An 18,061-nucleotide genomic window follows, 5' to 3' on the forward strand; every position below is an offset into this window, starting at 1 on the left:
ACAGTAACGTGTGTGTGTGTATATAATGACATAGGTAGCATTACAATAGAGAAAAAAGCGTGATGCATTATTATTGTCTGCATGACCTCCCTTTGAAGCAGCACAAAGCACCAACTTTGATATAATTATTCCTGAATGTGCCAAAGCAGTACTGTCTGAAATAGCCATGGTGTCAGACATGATGAATGAACAGTTCTGAAACATCAGTCCCAGTGGTAATTCTAGCAACAGTACAACCACCAAACCCCAGGTTGTCTGTAAGCCTGGTTAGGGTGGTGGTAGGGCTGGAAGGATGGCTGCCATCCCCTCAGCAGATCCTAATGCAGGGCACCCAGTTTCCTTGACTCCCTTCCTGCTGAATGTCAGGGCAGGTGTTCTGGTCCCACCTCCTCCATCTCTGAGAGAGCACACAGAGATGCTCTATCTTCTGGCAGGTGATCCTTGCGCTTATCAGGCTCACCAGAAGGCAAGATAAGTCACTGATGATGTAAAAAAAAAAAAAAAAAAAAAAAAAAAAAAAAAAAAATTCTGTTTAAACACAAAATGGGAACGCTCATTAACACAATGACAAAAATTTCATTTGTTAGTTAACAATTTTTATGCCATTTTTAAAAGATGTGTGCGAGTATTTTTAAATAAAGCTCATTTATATGAGTAAGACTATGTAAATATTTTAAATTGTGTCTGATGGTTGTGTTCCATACCATGTTCTGGACCATAGAGAGACACTTTCCTTTTTCAGTCGCAGTTTCTCCCTCTGCCACTGAACACCTACTCCTGCAAACTCCCATTATCAGATTTCTTGTATCCCAAGAAATCATTTCAGAGTTACTGTGAGGATTCCTGACACAGCAAATTAGTGCAGTAAAGCACTTTGCCACATGACGTGCATCTTCCTGCAGTGACTATGCTGCTGCTTATCAAAGAGGAATCCCACAGGTTTTAAAAGATAAGGAAATGATCTTAAATTGACAACTCCCCTTCATCATTTACCTTATGGTAAGAGTACGTATATGATGTTCAAAAATGATTCCTTCTTAACTAGTTTGAGCTCCTGTTTATTGATTTCCATCCCAACAATTCCCTATTTCCCTTTTGTTTCACCTAAAAAAAGTTTGCTCTTTCCATAAAATGCATGCAATCTGTGGGGTGAGTAGCAGGTTTTTCTTTTAGATGAGTTTGTCAGTACTGTCCTGATATTTACTTTGAAAATGTTCATTGTAGGTTTTGTTTCTAGTAAAAATCCATCTCAGTCGTAAAAATAATATTACTATGTTATATGTAATCAATACTAAATGATATATTTAATGCAGACATCTTTTTTTTCTTCCCCACTAATTAGCACTCTTCCAAACCTCTAATTAAGGAGGCAAGGCACTAGCATTGGTGAGCAACTATTATAGTAAAACCTTTGGGGTTCAAAAACTGAAAGTCTTCTTGTCTTCAGATCTTAATGAGAAGTTATTCCTTTCCTTTTGCTTACATGTCCTGTTTGTAAACTTGCCTGAAAAATAGCTGTTCCCTCTGCCATTCTCCTCCCACTCTAAGCCAATTCCTAGACACCATTTATAAACTTTTGGACCCTTATTCAGAAATTTTATTCAAGGAATCCTTTGAAGGATAACTTTTTCCATAGCCAGAGACAAATATCAGATTTGAGTGATGCCAGTCAGATACAAGATTAATATAATATTTCAATCTTAAGCCATCACTGTTTCAAAGAACAATGTAATTTATTAGAGTAACAAACCAGGTTATAATGGACTAGAATCAATATAATACAATTAAACCACATAAAATATGCAGAGCACAGTGGCATTTTGGCTCTTCTAACTACTTTATTCTCATGCTTATATGCAGTGCTGTCTCAAGACATGGGCCCATGGGAACTGTCTTCTGGTCCCCTAAATTGAAAGGAATTCTATAAGCAGAGCGTAGTAGCTAATATACATGCATCAATTCCCATCTCCCATCTTAGGGAAATCTCAAAAAAGATGTGGGGTCTGTAGGAGAACTCAAGATGCTCGGGAGAGTCATTCTTTTTGGTATAAACAGAGGATATTGCTACACTGTTATTTAGATAAAAAGCACTCTGGAAAAATAATAATAAAAAACTCTTTGCAAATAGTACAAAACTAATTTTAAATGCCTAAAAATAAGGTTAATTGTGAAAAATTGTAATATTTCCTACTTTCAAAATACTACCTAAAGTTAACAGTTAATGTACTATAGTGAAATACAGAATACACACTTATCTGATTACAAAAGGCATTTGAAGCATCTAATGCTTTTAGGCTTTGGTCTGGAAAGGTGCATAATGCCCACAGTTTCTGATCATATATCAGCCTTGAGGATCAGTCCTTTAATGAAATTTTCCTCATTTTTTTTCTTCAATTCTCTTCCAATTATAAGACTACTTTCATTATGCATATTAGTCCTGGAAGCTGGTAACCAGGATATGGACTTTTTGAGTATTAATAGTTTTAATTCTATCAATTTACCTTTATATTCTTGATGTGCTGAAGCCACAGGCACAGCATTCTGTTAACCTACTTCAAACATGTAACAAATGTAGCTTTTGAAAGTTCTTTGTAGTTTCTAAGCATCCCAGGGCCCCCAACAGAAGTAGTACATGGAGCTGTTGGAACAGGTCTGGAGGAGGACTGCGAAGATGCAGGAGGGTCTGGAGGCCCTCTCATATGAAGGCAGGCTGAGGTTGTTCAGCTTGGTTAAGAGAAGGCTCTAGGTAGATTTCACTGTGGCCTTGCAGTGCTTGAGGGGGAGCTTATGAACAGGAGAGAGACTGACTTTTCACGTGGTCTGATAATGATGGGACAAGGGAAAACAGTTTAAACCAAAAGAGGAGAGATTTAGGTTAGATGTTGGGAAGAAATTCTTTACTCACAGGGTTTGGAGGCCCTGGAACTGCTGCCTTAAGTAGTGTGGGTGCCCATCCCTGGAGTGGATGGTCCCTGGGCATCCTGAGCTGGTGGATGATGTCCCTCCCTATGGCAAAGGGTTGGGACTGGATGATCTTTAAGGTTCGTACCAACCTAAACCATTCTGTGATTCTATGACTATAATTCCATGGTAAAAGAGCTTCCCACCAACTTAATTATGCAACAGATACTTGTATTCTCTGGTAACAACTTCACAATTACATTAGTTTCCATTTTAATACAAAGCATGTCTGTACAAAGCATCATTTACTATAAGAAGCTATAAAAAAAATTGTGCCTGATTCTTGTCTGAGAATCGAGATTGGTATATGAGCTGCTCATGATGGCTCCTAGTAGTGATTCAAAGGGCAGAAGGCTGTGATACATTTAATGACAACCATACCAAGGAAGGATTGTTGCTATTGAAGATGAAGGACCAGAAAGCACACAGTGTCCAAATAACTTTTGCAGATTTGAAAAGAAAGAGCTGTTTCTCAAGATAAGTGTCTCAACCTAAACATCATGCTTTCATGAGTTTCTAAAGAAAAAAAAAACAAACATATCTTGAACCAAGCCTTATCTTCACCTTGTGTGTGGCCCCATTCATTGGTGTGACGTAGCTGAATCATCAGAGCTGAGCTTACTGTCATAAATATAATTTTTCCAAGTGACATTTTCCTAATGCCAAAATGCAGCTTGAGCTTGAACAGGGGCACTAAAAATTGCATTATATTATAGGATTAAAAAATAAATATTTTTAATATATTCTTTTTCTTTGCAACTCTTAAGAATGCGTACAGCTTTCTTGGTTGTTTTTTTTCCTGTGTAATTAATTTGTCTGTAATAGTTTTCTGTTTTGCTTTATTTAAAATAGAACTCTATTATTTCATATTTTTCATTCATTTGATGTAGTACACGTGGTCTGGGTTTGGTTCAGATATTCATGATAAAATCAGATACAGTTTAAAAAAAAAAAAAAAAAGAATATATGACAGACAAAAGATCTTTAAAGTCAAAGTTATAAAATGTACCAAAATGAACACCTTTGAAAAATGGCTATACTGCGTAAAGCCCAGTGCCACACTGTCTGGGCCAGAGGAGGGCCGGAGAGGTGCAGGAATTTCTTTCTATATGGTTGGAGTATGGCTTCTGTGGACTTGCTTTTCAATGGGGTTGACACAAATTGGCAGTGACCAAGGTGGCAGCAGACCTGTGGCCTCTGAGGGCAATCAACTTTATTTTTCCAATGCTAAACTGCTTTTCAAACTGAGACAGAGAAAGGCGTTTTGCTCCCCTCCTGCTCTCTAAATGGTGCTCTCTAAATGGTTTTGTAACCACAAATTGCTATTGCTGAACTGAGAGCTTCTGTGGTGCTGGAATGTAATTTCTTTATTTGTTGGATTTCTTGTCACATGTGTATGCAAAGCCTCTTTAACTACAGGCTCACATATTTGTTTACTTCCAGTGATTGCCTTAGTGGAATCTCTCTTTATTCTGAGACCTCCGGCTCGAGTGTCTTTCTCTTGCATGGGGCTAGATAAGCCCTCATTGATATCCTTATGCTGATTTACTGAATCGTGGCATTTGTGCTTTGCTCCAACAGTATAAGACTAATTTCAATCTCCTGAGTTGCTTTTTAGTCATCACTATCTCTGTTTCTTTTTTTTTTTTTCTTTTATATATACTGTTATTTTTTCATCTTTTTTGGGGGGAGGGGAAAGAGAAAGAATTAGGATGTTTTCAAATAGTTTGAAAGACTTTACAAGAGTCCCTCCACTTAGGAGTTTCATTTTTGTAACAGAAAACATAAGAATGCCTCCTTTTTAATTTCCATGTATTTTTAATTGTTTTTATCAGTTTGGCATTATATTATTTTATATATTCTTGGTGTCCATGTGCTACCAAGAATCTTTGCATTTTGCTATCACTTTTCTGCCTTGATCTATACTATGTCTGGCACTCTTAGGGCTGGGAAAATCCCAAATGTTGGTCTGTTGATTGTGATTCTGTTAGCATGACTGGAATTACTTGATTTCAAATTGTATCTCATATTCTAGGAATATATATATGCATATACATATAAATATAATCTACTTCAATATCTCAGCAATTATAATTACACTCTGCTCCTTCTAGAATGTTAACATACATAAGCTAATGTGAAAATAAATGTTTTTGCTGGCTTGGATCTGATTATCAAAATTCTCTTGAAGTAGCAGAGGGTGAGTAGCATAATGATTTGAAAAAATTTTCCTTTTTTTCTTTCTCTTTTGCCTATATCAAAATGGTTTGCTGAAATATGGGATCAGCTGGACTCCAGCCAAAAGCACTTTGTGGCCATATATTTCTAATGGTTTTGTTATGAAGAATAGCGTTTGGTTAATGGACCTATACAACTGCTAGAAGCATACTGATACACATTCATAGCACGAGCCATATATACACGGGAACAAAGTCATAAAAAATCTTGCAGAAGTTAGTTGGGTTTCGGCGTTTTCTTGCCATTTTCCTGTTTATTATATTTGCTGTTTTGTAATGAGTTCAATAACATTCAATCTTTTCTGAGATCTTTTCTGGCCACTCTTTTGGTACAAGACATGATTCTTATAGGTCTGTCATCCAATTCAGTCTTTCCTTAAAATACATTAAACCTTTTCACTGAATTCACTCCTGCCAAGGATGCTTCTGTGAAGTATATTTTTCACACTTTTTCCACTATGACTCTCTTCAAAGATTGGGTCATTTGTGTCAACTTGTAAACAGTCTTTTGGCTCATGATTCTTTTCTGTTGTTAATATGGATTAAAGTGATTTTAGTAGAACAGTACTATAATGTTGAAAGATAATTAGAATGTCCTAGTTTCAGGAGCATAGAAATTATTATGTTAAGCCAAAGCCATGCTCAAAGGAAAGTTTTGACAATAACCTACACCAGTTGCTTAAGAGAAAGGTGCAAAAAACCTATGCAGCACAACAATGGCTAAATGGGAAACTTCTTGTTATATCCATTGGCTAGGCAATTGAATGCCCTCAAGTACAATACACAAAATTCTTATTTGATCAACACTTGTTCTTATACTTTAGGAAAAAAAAAAAAAAAAGAAAAAAAAATGGTATGAATCACTGGCTTGTCTGTGTATCATAGAATCACGAATGTAAGAAAAGACCTCAAAGATATTCCACCTTTTTCTGCAAAGATCTTGGTGCTTACAACATTTTTAAAAACAACTCTGAAATACTAAGTAGTTGTGAATATCTTTTGATTATTTAAGAGATTCTTCCTTCTGTGTTACTGGGACCTGTTACCTACTTTTTAGCTTGTACAGAGACAATATGGGGCATTCTACTACTGTGATTTTGAGAGGGCATCCTACAATATAGGCTTTGGGTCAATACAAATGAAGTTCTAATGCTGCAATCTCAAATCCCAGTGCCTGTCATGAGTCTGTTTTGCAAAATCACCTTGTTTATGTATGTTAAAGTGCTGTTCATCATAATTAATACATAAGAAATACCATACAACCGATAGCACACACCAATAAAAAATGGTACCTGAAAGAACTAATTGAAAATCTCACTGCTTTGTCTACTCTTTTAGGACATGCATTCTATCTGGATAACTAAATCCACAATAGTCTGATCCAAATGATTCCAATTCTGTGTTGATTGTTTGGTGCTTTTTTTTTTTCCCCATTCAAGTGCATGTTTCATTTTCCTGATAGATTGCTTTCAGTTCTTTTTAGATTTTTATAAGTGGTACTTGAAGAGAAAAAAAACACAAAAGAAATGTCTGGAAACTATTTCAGCAAGTTGGTTTCTGTGCTTATGTCTTGACTATTAGATGAAGTGTTAGATAGACTGATACTGATGTTGAGTATATGCTCTCCATAAGGAAATATAAAAGGTAGAAAAAAAGAAGTCTGGATTTGCAAAAACAATATAACAAGTTACATAGGCAATAGGGCAACAATGTGAAGAAATATGGGCAAATTATAGTGGTGAGGAGTAAAATTATTCAGAGAAAATCTGCTATGTGAGTTTATTCAGCCATGTACCAGTAGGACAATGGGAGGTGTGGGTTTTATTGAAAACAACACACTTGTTGATGTGAAAGAACCTTTGCTGAACCCACTGAAAGTAAGCACCTCTTACAGGAGAGCAAATAAGACTTAGAAATAGTGAACTTTCCTCCCTAGCTTCCTCCCAGGTGTAACTGGGATCACAGCTGCAGTGTCTACCAACTTCTAGTAAAACCCAGAAAATCTGAAGTTGCAAACATACAAGAAAAGTTAAAAGTAGATTGCAGTTATCACAAGCCAGACAGTTTTGTGGATAGGCTGGTTTTGAATTCACCCACTATCACTGAACAAAGAGCAAACAGAAATTATTGTTGGCAGACGGGCTGTCTTGACCTATGTAGAACAAATATATTTGCTCTTCATGACTTCTGACATATTGATCTTCTGAAGCCATAGATCCACTTGACAGCATCTTTCAAGATGGGTGTCTATGGGATTCAGGAGCTCTTGCAGTAGATAGGCTCTTGGAGGACTTCTAGTTCAGATTTCAGTTAGCCTCTTTCTGACTATGAATAGAACAGAAAATGGGAATATAATAACAAATTCCTTTGATTCTTAAAGAGGTCTCCTAAGCTAGACTTCTGCTGAGGTCTTAAAGGTTGTGCTGAAAGTCCAGAAAATACAGAAAAAAAGCATAAAAGGAATTCAGCTCCTTCCTAAACTCCAGATATGAACATAAGGCTTCAATCTAAAAAGTTTAGAGATACAGAAATCAATTTGCAAGAGTAAAGAAAATCATTATTTTAGGTATAATGTGCCTTGTCATCTAGGAGGTCAGAAGCTTTACAGAATATATCTCTTCATTCAGTTATTCAACTTCTGTCACAGCTGACATTTGTGTGAAATAAAGAAAGCAAACATTAGAAGAAATGTGTGCCAGCCAACGAGTAGAAATAGCAAGAACATAGGTTAGCAAGAAAAGATATTCAGGTGAAACCAGAAAGTCATTGTGTTTTATCTGGAGTTTATAACTTCTCAGTGAATAGGCATCAGGATAGCAATAAATAAATAAATAAATAAACAACAGCTTAGTTTTAGAAACGTGGAGTCCTTTCACGTTCTTCAATGTGTAGTATGTGAAAGAGAATCTTCAGAGGGAATTACAGCATAATGTTTCAATTTAGTTTTGAAATGCCGTTCATATGGAGATATTATTGTCTCTAAAAATCTATCAATCTGTATAAACTCTTCTGCAATGTGACATCTTCTTGTTTCTGTTGAGACTGCACAAGTATGCTAAAAAAAAATGGGAATAAGGGTGGATTTTTTTCTTTCTGTATGGCTTCTGCAAAAACAAACAAACAAAACAACCTATAAATAATAAGAAAATCCTTCAGCCATGGTATGAATTTGGGTCTGCTGTAAGACTTTTCTTGAAAAGTCATTTATGGACTTGAAAAGATAGCTGAATGATTTCTAAATATAAGGAGTTGTGGCTATAACACTTCCAGCAAGTTTGTAATTCATAATCCTTTCTTTTTTGATTCTATTTCTTTTTCCAAAGCTTTAAGAAAACCTATTGATAGTTGAATTTTGTAATTGTTAAGTCCCCTGATTAATTAGGCATGCAATATAAAGGAGTACAACACAAAAGTGAATATGTGGGAGGCTGATGAGATCATAGTTCTACCACAGTCATTTTATTTAATTCTCAGTGAGTCTGAAGTTTGTGGAGGTGACAAATTCTTTTCTTCATTAGGTCAAGAAAAAAGTGCTGGGATTCTGTATGGGAACTGTTGAGTCATGATCTGAACCACTGATTGATCACCTGAGGCAAGAACTGAGTCAGCCATGGGAGCACAGGTGAAGTCAATTCACTTTTGTGACCGGAAGGGGAGGAGCCTGGCTTCACCACTCCTAGACCCCATTTAAGGGCTGACTGCCTATCTTGAGGGATATGCTTTAGTGAGAACTGTTGGTGGTAGGTGGACAGTTGGCTTGGATGTAAGTCTTTTCCAACCTTGGTGATTCTATTGTTCTATGGGATAGGGAACTTAAGCTGGTATTTAAGTGGGATGTCTTTATGGGCTTTTTAGTCTCCTGTTACAGAGGAAAAACTGATCATGATCATGGGATGCCAGAATGACATTTTGTCCAGCTGCTGAGCTCTCTCCAAATGGGAAAGAAACAAAATGACTGATGCAGAAGCCTAGGTTGGGTTGTGCAGCCCATTTTCTGCTTTAGGCCAAGGATAGCAGAGGGAGTCTATCGCCCCGTGAAACCCAGAATGGCTCCGAGAAAGGAAACATCCTTACCACATTTCAATGCTAGCATGAAGTTTTGCTCTGTCATTTACTTTTGTGGTACCTAATATGAACCTATAAGTAATCTCCACAAAATCAATAGACTAATTGCAATGAAAAGTGCTACCCAATGGGAATAGTGATTGGCAGAATTTTGCCCTTAGAATTCAATTAAAGTTATTTACCAGATTGCTGTTTTCAGCATCTTTCTTATGAACCAATTTCAGGAAACAATTGCAATTACATATCTGTCAAAAAGTGTGATTTTCAGAACAGTAAATAACAACAGTTCATGTGTACTCCTTTACGCACTTGTAGGAATTAATTCAGCAACATAAGCTGGGAAGGATGGGATCCAACAAACTGCCCATGCCAAGACAGGGAGCAATGTGCAATGCTTGCCTACATGCCCCTTAATATCTAGTAATGTTTTGATAATTTATGACCCACCTGATAAAAGCTGCTTTACTTGTCTCAGATGAATAATATCTACCTTTGCACCAAAAGCCTTTCCTAGCTAATTAAACTGGTTTCTTTAGTAGAATTTCCTGGCCATTTTGTCACATCCATTCAATACAACACACAAGTGGAAAACTCATTTAAGTAACTCATGATTATGGAATCTAAGTGAAATTATTTAAAATGAATATGTGTTTAAAGAAGTGATTAAATACTGGAATTGTTCAATGAAAATTCTATATGCCGAATGGTGAGATATAATAGCTATCTGATCTGTTAAAAGGAAAAACCTTTTAAACTAATCGATCTTCCGCACAACAATTTATGTCAGTGCCTTTTAAGATGATCCCTTCTTAAATGGGTAGCTGACAAAGAAATATATCTGATACAACTGCTAACGGAATAGATTTGCAGTGTGCTAAGGCAATACATTTAAGAGGTCTTTTATGTATTTTGATAAGAGGTTAAAAATCCTGGCAGCTCTTAAAAAACAGATTCTTAACTGGTGTACTTTTTGTGCCATAAGATTATGACTGAATTGGACAGTAACATTATAGAAAAAAAAACTTTTCTTCCTTTTCTTCTCAAGACTTTAGCTTCAAGGGAACTTAGTAAATATGTTTGGCTTTGTTTTTCCTCTGAATAAAAAAATTAAGCACATTTTAAAAAGGGACAGACTGTCTACAACAGTTTTACAAAGTCTGGAAGCATTTCTTCATGCCCACTCACATATCCGGCCCATCGTGGTCATGTCCAAATCATCTAGTCTCTGGCTGGCCTCCAGGACAGACTGATGAAGGTTTTGTTTGTATGATTTTCTTTGGCATTCTATCATCTGTCCATGTAAAAAAAAGTAATGAAAGATATCAGAACTTACCATTTTTTTGTCCTCTAGGTAAAAAAGAAGTGATATCCTCATCATTTCATCAAGAGCATTTTAATCAATAACATTTTGCAAAATTTGTCTCTTAAAAAAAATATTAGACTGATGCATCCACTTTCTCTGTAATATCTCTCTTATGCTAGCTATCATGAAGAACACTCTAAGATGGGAAAATGGCTACAATTTTTCATCATAATGTTTGCAGACAGTGATTGGTAAAAGGCGGGGAGTCTTGTATCACTTGTTCCTGCATATTCTGGTACATATGCTGCAGTATGTGTACCATTGAAGCAGCAAATGTCTGTCCTGAAGAAAAGGAGAAAAAAAGCATTGTCAGAATTTGCTTCACTGTCTGCCTCCGGAAATAAGCACTAAAGCATGACCCCTTGTTGGGGGCAGGCTGCAAAATGCTGGGCTCACAGAGGCAGGCATATTTACCTAGAGGAAAATCCTAGTGAGGATCTATACTTCTCTGCTGTAAAAAATGAGCCAAGGCATGCCTATAACTCAAAGTATATCTCTGTACTTAATGAGAAACCACATGCTGCTCACCAGTATGTCTCCATCCAAGTCTGTGCGCATCATCTTTCTAAAATCAAAGGACAGTTGAGATTTAATGTTCACCGGTAAATTTCCACTCTACTCCCTGTAGGAGAATGCTTCTGATTCACAGACATCTTTATGTACCCATAACTCTTTATTCTTTGTGTCACTACATTACCTATGAGGTCTCGTCATAGGGGTGGGGAGCCATCTAAATAAGGTGAGCATGCAAGACTAATAGATGATTTTCTAATCTCAGTGTAAGACAGGCAAGTATATAGAAATAAATAAAACTGAATGGGAGAATATGAGAAAGCAATGGGATAATATTGATTAACTTGGTATGTAGTACATCTTGGTGTACCTACAGACAATGAAAAACAAAGTCATTTCAAGAAAGGAGAGGTCTGAGGGACGTTCTGGAGGAGTAGTAGTAATTTTTTCTTATGTTTATGGAGTTTTCCTGCAAAGAGGGAGTGAAAGTATGGGAGAAAGCATGAAAGTGCCAACTTGAAAAATGAACATTTTAAAAATGGAGTTGAGCAGGATGATCTGGTTGGAGGCTGGGATATAGCATGTGACATTGGAGGAGGAAAACAGAAGTTTATGTTTGATACAGCAGAAGAAGCGGGAGGTGAGCAAGACAGAGGATTAAGAGCAAATTTCTGCTGGGAGATGGATAATGTGAAGAGAAAGGTATTGCAGAAATCAAAAATCTTGATGACAAGAGCATGGGCTGGGCTCTATCTGCACTGATATTTGTGATAGTTTTGCACAGTAGATATTTTGAGGACAGAAAACTTGCAATAGTTTACTTGAGAAGAGCTAGAAATTGACAAAATGGCAACATGGTGGCATCATCTACAGCGTTCACAGAGAAGAAAGCTTTTCATACTGATAAAACATATGTCCAGGTTGCCTGAGGCCAGCAAGTATTACATCTTAATAAAAAATAGTGAAGGGACATAATGTGTGGTTAATGAAGTTAATGCCAAATGAAGCTGTCAGCTAGCAAAGTGAGAAGAACATGTCTTTTTCTGAGGTATACCATCATGATCAGGGGGTGTGTTTGTCATTGAATGAGTGAGTTAGCAGATAACATGAAATTTAAAGGCACAATATTTGCTGCTTATCATCTGGTCTACTGCAAGATTTCTGTAGATTTGACCCAACTGGGTCCCAGTGTCATGGGAACAGGATGTAGCACAATTTCTATGTAAATATTTAGAAGGTACAGGTGATGCTGTTTCCTATGTGGCTGTGATCCTTCCAAGTCTAGATGTGACCTTGACCCAGTGTCACTGTTTGTGGGCTGGGCAGACGATGCAGCACTTTTACATGGTAGAAGTGCCTTGCTAATGTTACAAGGACTGAAAGGATGAAGGTCAAGTCCATAATTATCCCATGCCATATTAAACATGCATGAAACTCAAAAAGATAATCTGAAGGACTGAGATGCAAGAGCAAACAGGATGCTCCACAGAAAGAAATTAATAGAATGATGTAAAGATGGCTTCTATGGTCACTATATATATTGCCAATGTGATAGTGAAAACCATTATAGATATTGAGGTACAAGATAGACTGTGTTCTAGTGAAAAGTTAATGTTATTCTTCAAAGTGAAAGTCATCTCTGATAAAATTCCTCGCATGCAGTCCATTTTATAAGAGCAATGAAGCTGGTGAAAGGAGAGTCATGTGAACATGACATTAAGGGACATGGTTGAGTGAAGGACTCAGTAGGGCAGGTTGATGGTTGTGTCTGGGAACCTTGAAGGTCGTTTCCAATAACCTAGATGATTCAATGATTGTATGGTGTCACCTCAGGTAAACCCAATACACCACTACTGAAACTAATCTTTTGCTGCCACCTTTGGAAGCTCTAATGCAAAAATATGGTTAGAAATCAGTGAAAGAGGATTCTTCTTCTTATATTTGTTTTGCAGAACTTAGTGTATGCCAAACTGGCAAGTTTGTATGGATGCATGTAGACGTGTGAATGTTCCCACACGGGCAGTCAGTGGGACCCAGTGTGCAGGAGGACAGTGTACCTGCCTACCCCCATCATCACGTTGTGCTGTGGACTACATCTCAGAGCAGGTTTGGTGGTGAGCTCACAGGCTCTGTCTCTTCACAGCAGCCAGACTGAAAAGCCCACGCATGAATATTTAAACAAAAGGCATTAACAAACCTGCCTGGAAATGTAACAAGAATGTCTTTTGGAAGAAAATATGCTACCAAAATGACAGATAGCCACATTTTTCACCTCTTCAATTCTAAGTGCTCTTGATGTTAATTTGTAAATTATGATTTTAATGAAAATAATACTTTATGCAGTAAGGATGTTATTATATTTTCTTAATCTCTTTTATAGAAGACCTTTAGTTGCTCAGCCTGTTCTTATTTAAAAGCTAAGGCTTGCTTAGTATTTCAGTGCCTGTCGCCAGCTTGCTGACAAAAGCAAAGGGTATGAATTTGCTAGACCCTTCTTTATAATATATTCTGTTTATCATCATTTCTTTTTCATTATGGTGGTGTTATTTTCACTGCTATACTGAAGGTGCTGTCAAAATTTTCATTATAAATATTGTTTCTGAGAGGTTTGTAAGTCTAAGGGCTCTGTATTAAAATTCTCTCAGTTGAAATTTGGCATGCAAGCCTCAGTGAGGAAATGGTTTCTTTACATGAAGTTTAAATTGCCTTAGTCATCCTTTTTTAAAGAAATTTGCATGTAAGTATCAGAAGCCACACATATAGAACACTCTCATATATTTAAATAACAAGAAAATAAACATCTATTTACACAAAATGTTTCTGCATTTCAATAGATACCAGTCTACTACCTCTAAAAGATACAGTAGAAAAATCCGTGATGAATAACACTTACTCTATAAATATACATTGGCAATTTTATGACTTCTAGGTCGCTACTGTAGACTTATAAGGTAATGAGTAAAGATGCTGTATTCAGTGTTTGACAGAGATGCGATGCAAAAAGGTAGAAGTTAGTAATGGAGAAATAGATATATCATCGTACTAGCACAGGACAGGCATTTGTTTTTGAAGGGATTCCGTTGACATAAGCAAGAGCAATCTTTTAGTGATCTCTTATTTCATCAGACATTCAAGATGTCTAGTCAGAGTTTCTCTACATTTTAATTTATAGGGCCTAATTTGTTCCGTCGTTTTTCTACTCTCACTGACTTTTTAGGGATGATACACCTGTCTGGAGCTTATTCCTGTTATAATACCTTGTTATAAACACTTTCCACTCACCTCAAGATGCTTACTACTTTTCTTCCCTTGCTTTTCGATCTGTTTACAATGTCAGACCAAAAAACAAACAAACAAACAAACAAAAAAATCCTAATAAAATAAAAGAAAAAAAATAGAAAATAATAGAAGTGATATTTTTAATTAAAAACATGCAAAATATGAAAAGAAAATAAGTGTAGGATGTGCATCAGACAGTACTCAGACTAGCTGTGCAACACAGATGATTTTCTTGCCTTGATTTACAGCATGACGCCATTTTTGTACAATAATTAAGGCACAGTAAGAGGATTGAACAGGAATGAATTTTTCCACAGCTTTTTATCCTTCCTCTGTCCCTTGCTGAGCTCCACGTGAAGCTCTTGGGGCATCTGCCTGCATTAGGGCTCTGTCTGCCTCCAGTCTATTGTTCTAAATACAGACCACCGAGGATCCATCCAGAGCAGCACTGTGCTATTGCCTTCTGAGAAAAGACAGCAGGAAAAGGTTCTAAACATACGCTTACAAACTTTGTCTCAAAGCAAAAAGGTAGTTGAAATTCAGTGAAATAATGGATTACTTAGCCTGCTGCTGTCCCTTGGTGCCAGTCACTGCCATGTGCATGTGGCACAGAGTAGCTTGCTCGTTTGAGCGACGCACGCTCTGCGTTTCTTCTGATGTGAGCTCTGCTAAAGCTGTGTTCCCCATTGTCTGTTAGAGACCTCCAGAAATCTTCATAAACTTATTTCTAAAGGTTTGACAGTGTGGAGTTTTTTTTTAGTATGGTTATTTATTTATTTTTTCTCTGTTTTAATAACGATTACAACTCCTGTAACTTTGGAGACTAAGAATTTTCCATAGCTTGAAGCATATGCAATATGTTAGCTGATTACTACCAGTATATATATCTATATGTGTATGTGCCTAATTTTAAAAGAAAAAAAAAAGTCTTATTAAAAAAAAAATCCCTGGTGATTTATGTAAGACATTATGTTTGTTGACAGAGGTAGATGGAAATATGACAATACGTGGCAGGGTTGAGACTACTACACCTCTCTGTGGCTCATCCCCCTTGTATTCCTCTAGCCTCCAGAAAAGCCCAATAGGTGGAAGGGTAGAGCTCTAGCAATTCACAAGAGCATTTATATGAGTGAATTTTTCGATTTTCTTTTCTGAGAGGAATGCAAAAATCTCAGATAAATACTGTGGGGTCTTCTCTAGAAATGAGATTCTGCTGATATGTCAACCTAAATCTGTTTTGTTTACTTTTTTTTTTGGTTAAAAATCTTCAAATTTTGAGTTCTACTTATTTATGAATATTTTACTCCATTTATTTTATTCCTGTGCCAATGCTGTCTTTAAGTTAAACATCACTTCTTCCTCCCCAGATTTGAGTTCCATTTTGTATTCAGAAAGGAAATCATGTCTCCTCTAGGTCTTTCAACAATGTTTAATTCTCCTATTTTGTTACCAGGGGATGCACTTTGAATGGAAGTACAATGAACTCATCCCTTCTTTCCAAGCATTAGTTTAAGAGTTTACTTTCTGTCACTCGTCACACAAGGAGCAATCACGGGAGTGATAGACATTGCACTGATTTCTTTCATAGTTCACCTTATTTTACCCATCCCTTGGGTAGCCAGGGATAAACAGCAACTCCTGAAACAGCTGAGAAGAACTGCAACACAGAGGATAAAAAATGTCTAAGCGTACATTCAGCTACATTTGTGTCAAACTTAGTAATCCCATGGAGTTTTACAAAAAAAAATATTTTCATGTTTCCTGCTACTAATTACAGTAGAATAGCACCCAAACTTTTTTGTTACGTACAGTTTCTTGTAGGAAGTCAAGACCTCCATATGAATGTTCCTTTGAGAAAATATCAGAGTGATAGCCAACATGCTCCTGTAGTGGAAGGTTCATCAGAGAGACAGAGAGCATTGTATCTTGCTTGTTTAGTCTACTACAGGACTGACATCAATAACTTTGCTTCCCTGTCCAGATTGCAGTTTCCTTCTTATGACACTTTGTGTAGGTTGCATTACTCATTCTCTCAAAGATGCAGGTGCAGTGGGTTCAATGCCAGTGAGTTCAATGCCATGCAATAAAATCAAGGCAAGGCAGCCAATCAGTTTTGGATGAAACACTACAACCCCTCCAAGAAAAATAAAATCCAGAATTAATTTACTCAGTTGTCATCACTATCAATTATATATGTAACATGTTTAATATTAATTGCTGCTGTGAATATACGAGGCTTCTTTTTCTTCACAGCAACATATAAAAATAGAAAAGTGCAAGACTGAATTGTTGATCTGTGTACTGATACTGTACAATGTTACAGGACCAGAAATAAAGTATCCGGAAGTTAGAAATTCAAATCCAAAAGAAACATTTCCCATGCTCCATTGCTTGACTGTTAGAGGGATGCTTTCGTAGTACAACTCAATAGAATGATGCAAGCCTGGATTCAGAGCTCAAGTTCAGATCCAGGCTTTTGGCTTGAGACCATCTCTTAAAAGTAAAAATGAAGCAACTCCAAAATATACAACCTCTGTTTCTGCCATGTGAATTAAAGCAGGACAAAATCCTTCCCTAATGACCTTGGACCCAGGCTAAGTGCATGCCTGCTAAAACGCTGCTTTACCATTTGGGGAAATTTATGGCAGTGTAAGTACTGAACAGTTGGTCACAGCACTTGCACTCCGGGATTGCCTAATGAGTCTGTAATCATTTTTATTTTTTTTTCTTTCAAGATTTTCATGCCTGTGGGGTGTACGGTGTTTGTGGGGAGGAGAAGCCTTGCAGCAAAGGAGCATCCACTGTGCAGGGGCTCTGGCTGGTACCCCATGGGAAGGGAAGGCAGGACAGCAGGACGTGTTCTCCTGCTGCTACCACTCTCATAGTTCACGCTCAGCCTGTATGTCATGAAACTAGCTTTAATTTTCAGTTTTGAAAAATGCCCTAAGTTCACTGATAAATATATCCAGTTTAAAGTACGCATAAATATGCAATTGGGCAGAAGAAAAGAATATTTAAAGTGGGATGTTGAGAGATGGTGTTGGTGTCACTTGTTCTTTGAGAGTCTGACTTACCTGAACTGCTGCAAATATATTCCAAACACTTGGAAAACAGCATAAACTTGTTGAAAGAATATTTTGTAGAAAGGTGACCTGAAAAGTAAACCATTGCCACAGGCAAATGCATGATATCAGGTACTCCTCAGAGACAGGAGTCTGATTCTTCCCTACCTTTGGCTGGTTTTACACCAAAGCATCTCTGCATATCTAACCGGTGTTGTGATCTAGGATGGAGAAGTACAGCAGAGCCAGTATCCCTCAATAAGGATGTTTGTAAATCAGCTTTTCTGATTGACTAACAATAGGGAATTTGACATTACAATTTTGTTATGAAAGCATTCTCTTTTTTTTTTTTTTTTTTTTTTTGAGGAGATGAAAACAGTAAGAGATGAGGGTTTTGTTCTTTTAAAAAACAAAACAAAACTAAACTAAATTTAATGTCTTTGAGAGTCCTCTCCATTAGATATTCTATGGCCATGTGCATTTCCATAACACAATAATAGTGCTCATCACGATGCCAGGATATAATTTTTACATTACAAAGTACAACACAAATATGACTGCTTTTTATGAAATTTGTGCAA

This window comes from Meleagris gallopavo, chromosome 7, assembly GCF_905368555.1.
Source record: "Meleagris gallopavo chromosome 7, MGAL_WU_HG_1.1, whole genome shotgun sequence".
Classification (NCBI taxonomy): Eukaryota; Metazoa; Chordata; class Aves; order Galliformes; family Phasianidae; genus Meleagris; species Meleagris gallopavo.